Source organism: Staurois parvus, unplaced genomic scaffold (genome assembly GCF_062004578.1).
Source record: "Staurois parvus isolate SC_StPar_1 unplaced genomic scaffold, SC_StPar_1.0 ptg000720l, whole genome shotgun sequence".
Taxonomy (NCBI): domain Eukaryota; kingdom Metazoa; phylum Chordata; class Amphibia; order Anura; family Ranidae; genus Staurois; species Staurois parvus.
In genome coordinates, this window is record NW_028318516.1 from 292,677 (window position 1) to 305,793 (window position 13,117).

The following is a 13,117-nucleotide window of genomic DNA, read 5'->3' on the forward strand; positions in this document are numbered from 1 at the left end:
CGGATTTACAATGATGGACATTTTAAAGTCTTTTTATTATAGAGCGTGGATATAGGGAGTGAGGGGTCCGGGGAGAGCAGGTATAGTGAATGCGAGGTCCGGGGAGAGCGGATATAGTGAATGTGGGGTCCAGGGAGAGGGGATATAGTAAATGTGGGGTCCAGGGAGAGCGGATATAGTGAATGTGGGATCCAGGGAGAGCGGATATAGTGAATGTGGGGTCCAGGGAGAGCGGATACAGTGAATGTGGGGTCCAGGGAGAGGGGATATAGTGAATGTGGGATCCAGGGAGAGCGGATATAGTGAATGCGGGGTAAGGAGAGCATGGATATACGGAGTGAGGGGTCTGGGGAGAACAGATATAGTGAATGCGGGGTCCCAGGAGAATGGATATAGTGAATATAGTGAATGTGGGGTCCAGGGAGAGGGGATATAGTGAATGCGGGGTAAGGAGAGAGCGGATATAGTGAATGCGGGGTAAGGAGAGTGCGAATATAGTGAATGCGGGGTAAGGAGAGTGCGGATATAGGGAGTGAGGGGTCTGGGGAGAGCAGATATAGTATATGCAGGGTCCAGGCAGAGCGGATATAGTGAATGCGGGGTCCCAGGAGAACAGATATAGTGAATGCGGGGTCCAGGGAGAATGCAGGGTCCGGGGAGAGCGGATATAGTGAATGCAGGGTCTGGGGAGACCAGTTATAGTGAATGCGGGGTCTGGGGAGAGAGGATATAGTGAATGCGGGGTCCGGGGAGAGCAGATATAGTGAGGGGATATAGTGAATGCTCTCCCCGGACCCTGCATTCACAATATCCCCTCTCCCTGGACTCCGCATTCACTATATCCGCTCTCCCCGGACCCTGCATTCACTATATCCGCTCTCCCCAGACCCCGCATTCACTATATCCGCTCTCCCCGGACCCCTCACTCCCTATATCCACGCTCTCCTTACCCTGCATTCACTATATCCCCTCTCCCCGGACCCCGCATTCACTATATCCGCTCTTCCCGGACCCCGCATTCACTATATCCGCTCTCCCCGGACCCCTCACTCCCTATATCTGTGCTTTCCTTACCCTGCATTCACTATATCCCCTCTCCCCGGACCCAACATTCACTATATCTGGTCTCCCCAGACCCTGCATTCACTATATCCGCTCTCCCCAGACCCCGCATTCACTATATCCACTCTCTCCTTATCCCGCATTCACTATATCCCCTCTCCCCGGACCCTGCATTCACTATATCCGCTCTCGCCGGACCCTGCATTCACTATATCCGCTCTCTCCAGACCCCGCATTCACTATATCCGCTCTCCCCAGACCCCGCATTCACTATATCCCCTCTCCCCAGACCTCGCACTCACTATATCCACTCTCTCCTTATCCCGCATTCACTATATCCCCTCTCCCCGGACCCTGCATTCACTATATCCGCTCTCCCCAGACCCTGCATTCACTATATAGCTCTCCCGGGACCCTGAATTCACTATATCCGCTCTCCCCGGAACCCGCATTCACTATATCCACTCTCCCCGGACCCTGTATTCACTGTATCCACTCTCCCTGGACCCTGCATTTGCTATATCCGCTCACCCAGACCCCACATTCACTATATCCTCTCTCCCCAGACCCCACATTCACTATATCCGCTCTCCCCGGACCCTGCATTCACTATATCCTCTCTCCCCAGACCCCGCATTCACTATATCTGCTCTCCCTGGACCCCGCATTCACTATATCCGCTCTCCCCAGACCCCGCATTTCATTATATCCGCTCTCCCCGGACACTGCATTCACTATATCCGCTCTCCCCAGACCCCGCATTCACTATATCCGCTCTCCCCGGACCCTGCATTCATTATATCCGCTATCCCCGGACCCCGCATTCACTATATCCTCTCTCCCCGGACCCCGCATTCACTATATCTGGTCTACCCGGACCCTGCATTCACTATATCCGCTCTCCCCGGACCCTGCATTCACTATATCCGCTCTCCCCGGACCCAGAATTCACTATATCTGGTCTCCCTGGACCCTGCATTCACTATATCCGCTCTCCCCGGACCCCGCATTCACTATATCCGCTCTCCCCGGACCCTGAATTCACTATATCCACTCTCCCCGGACCCCGCATTCACTGTATCCACTCTCCCCGGACCCTGCATTCGCTATATCCGCTCACCCTGGACCCTACATTCACTATATCTGGTCTCCCCGGACCCTGCATTCACTATATCCGCTCACCCAGACCCCGCATTCGCTATATCCTCTCTCCCCAGACCCCACATTCACTATATCCTCTCTCCCCGGACCCTGCATTCACTATATTTGGTCTCCCCGGACCCCGCATTCACTATATCCGCTCTCCCCGGACCCTGCATTCACTATATCCGCTCTCCCCGCACCCGGCATTCATTATATCCCCTCTCCCCGGACCCCGCATTCACTATATCCGCTCTCCCCGCACCCGGCATTCCTTATATCTGGTCTCCCCGGACCCCGCATTCACTATATCCACTCTCCCCGGACCCCGCATTCACTATATCCGCTCTCCCCGGACCCCGCATTCACTATATCCGCTCTCCCCGGACCCCGCATTCACTATATCCGCTCTCCTCGGACCCCGCATTCACTATAGCCGCTCTCCCCGGACCCCGCATTCACTATATCTGGTCTCCCACAGTCCACAGAACATGGAAATACAATTATTTTAGTAAATTTAAGCATGTACATGTACTGTACTGAGTTGTAAAGTGTCCCTTGTAAAGTGTCTCCTGTGAGAAATGTTTGGGCCCCAGAGATCCCCATCATGGCCCCGACACACACAATTCTTTTCACTCAATAAATTCTTTATTATAGTTTTACTTCTAACAAGATTGTAATCATAGAATCAGGAAATAACAAAGGAAGGAATCTGATTGGTTAGGAAGATCTCTTGTCTGGAATGTGGGGGCGGAGTCATTATTATTGGTGTACAATACAATACACAACGGGTTCCATTATTATAACAAAGTATTGTAGAAAAGATCCCAACATGTGACATGGCTGAATGAATGCTGGTCATAGTAGTTCATCTATTCTCTAAGTGGGGTGGTATCTATTGGGCCAATCCCTTTTACAAACCACACATAATATCGCCCTTCAAAGTGAAAACAGAAACAATTTGCACAAAATTAAAGAGTAGAAATATTTTCCAGTGGATCCCCTCTACCCAGACCCCATATGTAGACATAGAACAACAAGCTGTGTTCCCTCTCGTGCCGCACTCCTCCAACCACCCAAACCCACACAGAAGCAAAGGGAAATAATGAGAGGAAAGTTCCCCCCTAGTTTGGGGCGGAGTTCTCCTTCCCTCCTGTTGGGGGATGGGAGAAGGATGGACTGAAGACAGAGAGACGCTTCGGGGTCACCACTGTTCTGTAGAGCCTTGAAATGAAGGACATCAACTTCAGAAGTTCTTGTTGTCTGTGTAAAGTTCCCCGATAACGAGATCTGGGCTCTCCCGGCTTCTAGCTCTGTAACCCGCTATATCATTATCAGGAAACGCAACTCCGACACCCAAGAAGGGCTGAAGTTGTGTCCTTCATTTCCAGGATCTACTGACCACTCTGCACCCCAACATTTACTGCACTTCATCCATGTCTTTGGTGACCTCTCATCTCCTTATCAACTGTTTCTTCCATGATGAAGATCAGCCATGGAGTATATCTGAGGTGTATATCAGGGTGTGCTTCTTCCCCACATGAGAGCTGGGATGTCCAACAACATTCATCTAGAAGACATTTCCCGCACTCAAGGCACTAATACACCTCCAGGATTGTGTGGGACCCCTCATGTACAGGAAGACAGGACTTCAGTGAGGAACATTTCCCTCACTCAGGACAGGAATACGGCTTCTCTTCCGTGTGAGATCTCTGATGTGCGATAAGATGGCATTTCTGTGAAAAACTTTTCCCACACTCAGGACAGGAAACCGGCTTCGCCCCTGTGTGAGATCTCTGATGTCTGTAAAGATCGGACTTAACTGAAAAACATTTCCCACACTCAGGACAGGAAACCGGCTTCGCTCCCGTGTGACATCACTGATGTCTGTAAAGATCGGACTTCACTAAAAAACATCAAACAAGAGATCCCTGTGCTCAAATCCATACAGCTAGTGCATGCATTTATCCATCAGGTGCTAAAGGGGTGTAACCACATTAACTCTAGAAATTCTGAGGCCCCTCTGCACACTGCTATATACCCTTCAAGCAAACTATGCAATAGGGATATTTAGTTCACACATATTGCAATACATGCTTAAGCTGCCAACTGCGTCAAAGTAATCCCTCTATGGCCAGTCCTACTCTGCCCTGCCTACGCGAGTGCTACTGTGGACACAATGCTAACATAGGGGAAAAGACACAATGGGGAGAGCTACAAGGTTCAGGTCTGGCTACTGACCCAACAATACAACAAACAAGAGATAGGACTGGCCATAGAGGGATCACTTTGACGCAGTTGGCCAGCTTAAGCATGTATTGCAATATGTGTGAACCAAATATCCCTATTTGTTGCATAGTTTGCTTGAAGGGTATATACCAGTGTGCAGAGGGGCCTCAGAATTTCACTAAAAAACATTTCCCGCACTCAGGATAGGAACATGGCTTCTCACCTGTATGAGATCTCAGATGTTGGTAAAGACTGGACTTCATTGAAATAATTTCCTGCACTCAAGACAGGAATATGGCTTCTCCCCCGTGAGATCTTTGATGTGTGTAAAGACTGGACTTCACTGAAAAACATTTTCCACACTCAGAACAGGAATATGGTTTCTCCCCTGTGTGAGATCTCTGATGTTTATAAAGATTGGACTTCTGTGAAAAACTTTTCCCGCACTCAGGACAGGAATGTGGCTTCTCACCTGTGTGAGACCTTTTATGTTTGACGAGGTCTGATTTTTGTGCAAAACATTTCCCACACTCAGGACAGGAATACGGCTTCTCCCCTGTGTGAGTACTTTTATGCACATTAAGATTTGATTTATAGGGGAAACATTTCCCGCACTCAGTACAGAAATATGGCTTCTCCCCCATGTGAAATCTTTCATGTCTGTAAAGATGAAACTTCACTGAAAAACATTTCCCACACTCTGGACAGGAATATGGCTTCTCCCCCGTGTGAGATCTTTTATGCTCATTAAGACGGGATCTATAATGGAAACCCTTCCCACACTCAGTACAGGAGAACTTCTTCCCTGTTGGAAGGCCGGCCCGGTCCCGCACAGTCTGAGGTTCCTCAGGATATGAGGAATCTGATGGTCCATCTACACTGGGTGGTGCCGGATGGACATTGGAGGGAGCCGGGTTTTCTCCTGGACTATACTGAGTGATGTCCTCATCTTCTACTTTCCAGTCTGGAGACAAAGTGAGACAATCCTCTGAGGTTTTCCTCATCTCCCGGCCATGGACTAAAATACAAAGACAAAGAGGATTACTAGACAGGAGCTGATTGGTTCCCCCAAACCAAGACTCCGCCCACATCAGGCAGCTTGGTCTCTGAGGAGCTTACAATTCCACCCTCAAGGGAACTAGGAAATGGCTCCTCTGATCTCCTACCAGGTCATTTCTTTATTCATGGACCTTAGTCAGAGAGTGAGGAAACAACCAGAACTGTCTTTTATAGGAGGGACAGTGATGAGGGGATTATAGGATGAGGGTCCCCACCCGCTCTATCACTCATCGCCATCTTCCCAACACAAGAAGTACTGCACTTCCTTATTTAGTCCATGATTTAGTCATGAAGAACAGCGGGGCTGAGCCCCACCAGAGGTCAGAGAGTGAGGATGGGGGGAGAACAACCAAGATGAAGACTGGACTGATCCTGAAGACCACCATCATTGGGGTATTGACTCCTCCCTCATTATCACTTTCTGTTTAAGGGTCCAAAGTTGGAGGATGTTACCACATTATTATCACCATGTAAAAGTCTGTGCTCCAATCACATCATCCGATATAAAATGTCCAGCTGGGAGGAAATGGGTGCAAAATAAGGATTATATAATTTACAATTTATTATATATTATACAAATGTTAGGACTATACAATTCATGATGTAATGTACAAAAGAGTATATAGTGCAGGGGTCAGGAGTATGTAATGTACAACATAGAGTATATAGTGCAGGGGTCGGGAGTATGTAATGTACAACACAGAGTATATAGTGCAGGGGTCAGGAGGATGTAATGTACAAAAGAGTATATAGTGCAGGGGTCAGGAGTATGTAATGCACAAAAGAGTTTCTAGTGCAGAGATCAGGAGTATGTAATGTACAACATAGAGTATATAGTGCGGGGGGTTAGGAGGATGTAATGTACAACATAAAGTATATAGTGCAAGGGTCAAGAGTATGCAATGTACAACACAGAGTATATAGTGCAGGGGTCAGGAGTATGTAATGTACAACATAGAGTATATAGTGCAAGGGTCAAGAGTATGCAATGTACAACACAGAGTATATAGTGCAGGGGTCAGGAGTATGTAATGTACAACATAGAGTATATAGTGCAGGGGTCAGGAGTATGTAATGTACAACAGAGTATATAGTGCAGGGGTCAGGAGGATGTAATGTACAACAGAGTATATTGTGCAGGGGTCAGGAATATGTAATGTACAACATAGAGTATATAGTGCAGGGGTCAGGAGTATGTAATGTACAATATAGAGTATATAGTGCAGGGGTCAGAAGTATGTAATGTACAAGTTATATAGTATAAGGGTCAGGACTCACAGAATTAGTATTCTGTAATCAGTGGAAGCTTAAATGTTTACTGTAGAGGGGTGGTGTTGAACGTGGTATACTTGGACAGGGGGTGGCTGTGGAAGTGGTATACTTGGACAGAGGGGTGACGGTGGACGTGGTATACTTGGACAGGGGGGTGGCTGTGGAAGTGGTATACTTGGACAGGGGGGTGGCGGTGGACATGGTATACTTGGACAGGGGGGTGGCTGTGGACATGGTATACTTGGACAGGGGGGTGGCTGTGGACATGGTATATATGGACAGAGGGTTTGCAGTGGACGTGGTATACATTAGCACAATGTATACAGTCCTCCACTCTGAGGGAAATACATTAGACCTTGTTTTCTCCCATCTTTGCACTCGATACAACCTCACAAACACCCCCTTTCCTCTCTCTGATCACAATCTCATCACCTTCACAGTCTCCTCGTCTTCAAACACCTATCCCTCCAAGCAGCAAACAATTACCTGCAGAAACCTTCACAACTTGAACCCGGCTCCTTTCCACTCTGCAACTGACCAACTCTAAGACAGAATCTCTCCCCTGTCCTGCCCTGTCCTGGCCACTGCTGTCTACAACAGTTCACTTTCATCCGCATTAGACTCCCTTGTTCCTCTAACAACACGAAGCATCAGACCCCAGCCATTACAACCTTGGCAGACTGACCACACCAGACATCTTAAATGACATAGTCGTGCGCTGGAGTGATTGTGGCGTAAAACCAAATGCCACCAGGCGTTCATCAGATATAAATCTGCTTTCTTCACATACAATTCCTCCCTCCATGCTGCCAAACAAGCCTACTTTGTCACTCTCATCAATAGCTTGTCATCCAGTCCTCATCATCTCTTCTCTACTTTTAACTCTCTACTTTCTCCACCTCCACCCAGTACCTCACTCACTGCTCACGAGATTGCAAATCACTTCAAAAACAAGATTGATGCAATTCGTAGCGGCATCGCCACTGCACAGACATCCATCCCACTTAGCATACCTTATACTAAACCTCCCTCAACACTTTCCTCTTCTGACCTCGCTACTACTGAAGAGGTCACTAAGGTTTTCTCAGAAGCCCATCTCACCACGTGTACCCTGGATCCTGTCCCCTCACAACTACTATGGTCACCCTCTTCCATCCTATGCTTCCTCACTCACATCTTCAACCTATCCCTCTCTAACGGTGCCTTCCCCTCCCCTCTAAAGCATGCACACATCACTCCCATACTTAAAAAGCCCTCCCTGGACTCCACCAACCTGAACTACTTAAGACCCATCTCCCTGCTGCCATTTACCTCTAAACTCCTAGAACGCTTAGTCTACAATCACCTGAGCTCATACCTCACTGACAACAACCTTCTTGACCCTTTACAGTCTGGCTTTCACTCACTACACTCCACTGAAACTGCCCTACTAAACCTCACTAATGATCTACTAACTGCTAAAACCAATGACCACTACTCCGTACTCATCCTAACCAATGGTCACTACTCCGTACTCATCCCAACCAATGGTCACTACTCCGTACTCATCCCAACCAATGGCCACTACTCCGTACTCATCCCAACCAATGGTCACTACTCTGTACTCATCCCAACCAACGGCCACTACTTTGTACTCATCCCAACCAATGGCCACTACTCCGTACTCATCCCAACCAATGGCCACTATTTTGTACTCATCCCAACCAATGGCCACTACTCTGTACTCATCCCAACCAATGGCCACTACTCCGTACTCATCCCAACCAATGGCCACTACTCCGTACTCATCCCAACCAATGGCCACTACTCCGTACTAATCCCAACCAATGGCCAGTACTCTGTACTCATCCCAACCAATGGTTACTACTTCATACTCATCCAAACCAATGGTCACTACTTCGTACTCATCCCAACCAATGGCCATTACTCCGTACTCATCCCAACCAATGACCACTACTCCGTACTCATCCCAACCAATGGTCACTACTCCGTACTCATCCCAACCAATGGTCACTACTCCGTACTCATCCCAACCAATGGTCACTACTCCGTACTCATCCCAACCAATGGCCACTACGCCGTACTCATCCCAACCAATGGCCACTACGCCGTACTCATCCCAACCAATGGCCACTACTCTCTACTCATCCCAACTAATGGTCATTACTCCGTACTCATCCCAACCAATGACCACTACTCCATACTCTTACTGCTTGACCTCTCTGTGGCTTTTGATACAGTTGACCATCTCCTCCTCCTCAAAAAACCCCACTCTCTTGGCCTCAGAGACTCTGCTCTCTCCTGGTTCTCCTCCTAACTTTTGCAGCACTCCTTCAGCATTACCTATAATGCTACCTCCTCCTCTTCACTCCCTCTTTCTGTAGGGATCCCTCAAGGTTCTGTTCTTGGACCCTTCTCTATTCTATCTACACCTCCTCCCTTGGTCACTTGATAAACTCCCATGGCTTTAAGTACCATCTCTATGCTGATGACACACAAATCTATCTTTCTACTCCTCACCTCACCCCTTCAGTCTCCTCCTCACCTCACCCCTTCAGTCTCCTCTCACATTTCTAACCTACTAAGCAACATATCGGCATGGATGTCACTCCACTTCCTCAAGCTCAATCTTTCCAAAACTGAGCTCTTAGTATTCCCCCCAGCCCGTGCCCCCTCCCCTGACTTCTCCATCAAGATCAATAACACAATCATCAGTCCCTCCCTCATGTCAGGGTACTAGGTGTATTCCTAGACTCCCATCTGTCCTTTCACCCCCAAATCCAATGGCTGTTCTAATATTGTAGACTTCACCTCCACAACATCTCCAAGATACGCTCGTTCCTAACCTCGGAAACCACTAAGCAACTTATTCACTCCCTTGTTATATCTCGCCTTGACTATTGTAACTCCCTCCTCGTTGGCCGTCCTCATCGCAGGCTATCCCCTCTTCAGTCTATCATGAATGCTGCTGCCAGATTCATCCATCTTACTAACAGTTCTATATCTGCCACCCCTCTCAGCCAATCCCTCCACTGGCCTCCATTTAGTATCCTCCACCCCTCTCTGCCAATCCCTCCACTGGCCTCCACCCCTCTCTGCCAATCCCTCCACTGGCCTTCATTCAGTATCCTCCACCCCTCTCTGCCAATCCCTCCACTGGCCTCCACCCTCTCTGCCAATCCCTCCACTGGCTTCCCATTGCCCAACAGATAAAATTCAAAACACTAACAATAACGTATAAAGCCATTTATAACTCCGCCCCAAATTACATCTCCGATCTTGTCTCTAAATATCACCCAACCGTACTCTCCACTCCTTGCAAGACCTCCTGCTCTCTAACTCCCTTGTTTCCTCCTCCCATGCTCGTCTCCATGAATTCTCCAGAGCTTCCCCTCATCCTCTTTCTTCAGGGAAGCCTAGCATGCCCTCAGCTAATACTGGAATCTTCTGCTCTTCCAACCAGTACAACCCCCCACAGTTACTACCTTTTGTACCACTAGCCCCTCCCTCCTAGATTAAAAGCTCCAAGGAGCAGGGCCCTCCTTTTCCTCTTGTATTGAACTTTATTGTTGCTGTATTGTTGTCAGGGCTGGAGCGGGGGAATAAACAGGCAGGCCTTATGGTAAGGTCACGCACCGACTGACGACAGCAACCACCCACAGGCTGGAGTCCCTCAGGGCACGGAGTCTAGGCCCCAGGCTGCCTTTCACCAGGGCCCCTGATGGTGGGGATGGACTTGATGCAGCCAGAGACCAGGTAGCGACCCCCAAGTAACCTCAGCTGCGGTAACGGCTGCCGCCAATGGTGTATAGCTGGTGGGAGCCAGATGGGAAGACATATAACGTGGTCGGACAGTAACGGCGGGACAGACAGTACAAGACAGTAGGCAAGAATACTCAGGTCACGGGTCGGTATCCAGTAGAGCAACGAGAGCTGAACAAGAGCTTGCGGCAATGAAACATACAGGACACGAATGCAAAGAGCAGCTGCAGACAGCAGGCTTAAATGTGATCAGCCACACCCTCCTGGAGGAGGAGCCACAGAGGCCTGAAAGCATAAAGGCTCCCACCTTGCTTTGCAGAAACCTAAGATGGATGCCAGCACATGGAGCAGCAAGCTCTGAGGAAAGGTAGGACATGGACAATTGTCTCCCGTTATATTGTAAAGAACTGAGCAAACTGTTGGCACTATATAAATCCTGAATAATAATAATACTTGGAGGGGTGGCAGTGGATGTGGTATACTTGGACAGAGGGGTGTCGGTAGATGTGGTATACTTGGACAGAGGGGTGGTGGTGGATGTGGTATACTTGGACAGAGGGGTGGCGGTGGACGTGGTATACTTGGACAGAGGGGTGGTGGTGGATGTGGTATACTTGGACAGAGGGTTGGCGGTGGACGTGGTATACTTGGACAGGGGGTGGCAGTGGATGTGGTATACTTGGACAGAGGGGTGACAGTGGACATGGTATGCTTGGACAGAGGGGTGGTGGTGGACGTGGTATACTTGGACAGAGGGGTGGCGGTGGACGTGGTATACTTAGACAGAGGGGTGGCAATGGACAAGGTATACTTGGACAGAGGGGTGGTGGTGGACGTGGTATACTTGGACAGAGGGGTGGCGGTGGGCGTGGTATACTTGGACAGAGGGGTGGTGGTGGACGTGGTATACTTGGACAGAGGGGTGGCGGTGGGCGTGGTATACTTGGACAGAGGGGTGGTGGTGGACGTGGTATACTTGGACAGAGGGGTGGTGGTGGACGTGGTATACTTGGACACAGTTCCCCACACACGGCTAATGTGTAAGGTAAAGTATATAGGCTGGAAAAATCTGAATGTAAATGGATAGAAAACTGGCTAAAAGATCATATTCAGAGAGTAGGGGTAACTAATTCATACTCTGCATGGTCTAGGGGTGTCAGTGGGGTACCCCAAGGTTCAGTGTTATTAGTGGGGTACCCCAGGGTTCAGTGTTATTAGTGGGGTACCCCAAGGTTCAGTGTTATTAGTGAGGTACTCCAGGGTTCAGTGTTATTAGTGGGGTACCCCAAGGTTCAGTGTTGTTAGTGGGGTATGTAGCAAGTGAGCATAAAGAGATGGACGCGGTCATCCATCTTGCTAAAGATCCTCCATCTTGTATCACTTCTATTCCCAATCAGCTTCCCTCCAATTTCCCCCCTCCCTCAGGAATGTGGTTTGTATGATACCAGAGATCACAGGCACAGTGGGACAGCTCATGGTTATAAATCCCAACCTAGCTTGTGCCTGGATGTCTGTTAGCTTCTCAATCTGAGATATCGTAAAACCATAAACCAGTCCTTCACTGAGCTTTAAAGACATTCCAGCTAGCTATAAAACAGACTCACATTTTCCATATAATTTGATATCTGGAGAGATGAAAGACTTACATGAAAACCAGGAATATATTCAGATCGGTCACTTTAATACAAGTCGTCTGATACCTTACACCCACCTAGCTGAACTCTACAGGAGAGCAGAAAATTATATCTCCTTAACCGTCCCAAGCAGGTATGTCATATTTAATATCTAGACGTTCAGCAGATCATTCTGTATATTAATCTACTAGTGGCTAGGCTGCTACATGCACCGAGGGTAAATTATGAATCATGATATAAACTGCGAGGGATTTTGGTTCTAGCTTGGGTCTCCGCCTGCAACACCCTCCCCAAATGAGGCGATTGGTTCTCTGCTTCAAGGAGACACCCTGCTGAGTTCCTGGAAAAGACTTTTATGCTTGGAGCAGAAAGTTAAGTTGAGTAGGTCGTGTTGAAGTTGAAGAATCCTCCCTTTTAACATCAGAAATAACTTTGGGAGATAAGGCACCCTTTTGGCTCAGGACCCTTGAATCTGCATAACTCAGGACTTTTGACAAGTACTCTACCTCTCTAAACTTCTGTTATCTCTTTGCTGTGTTATTGTGCTCTGTATTTATATCTTTTTTCTACATCTTTTTCTGTAAATATTTTTATTGCACCCTTTTGATGTTTTAGTAATAAATCTTACTTTCTGAAAGTGTTGAACTGTTTCTAAAGCTCTTTAATGCAAACTAAGAATCCCTGTCTATGAAGAGCGCTACTGTGTGTTTTTAAACCTCTATATATCTCTGCCTGCAGTGACAGTGGTATACAGACGATTATTCAACATCATAGTGTTATTGCTGATATTGGCGAGTTTTCTCCTTCTCTGTACAAAAAGGAGGTGCTGGCAGTGTGAAGGGTTCATTGCGCAATTAACCTGACCCAGTAACAATCACTCTCAGGCTGCAGGTACACAGATTGTGGTCCATTAGCTGGAAAACCTTTGTGCAGGGTGCAGCTGGGAGTGGCACTGTTAC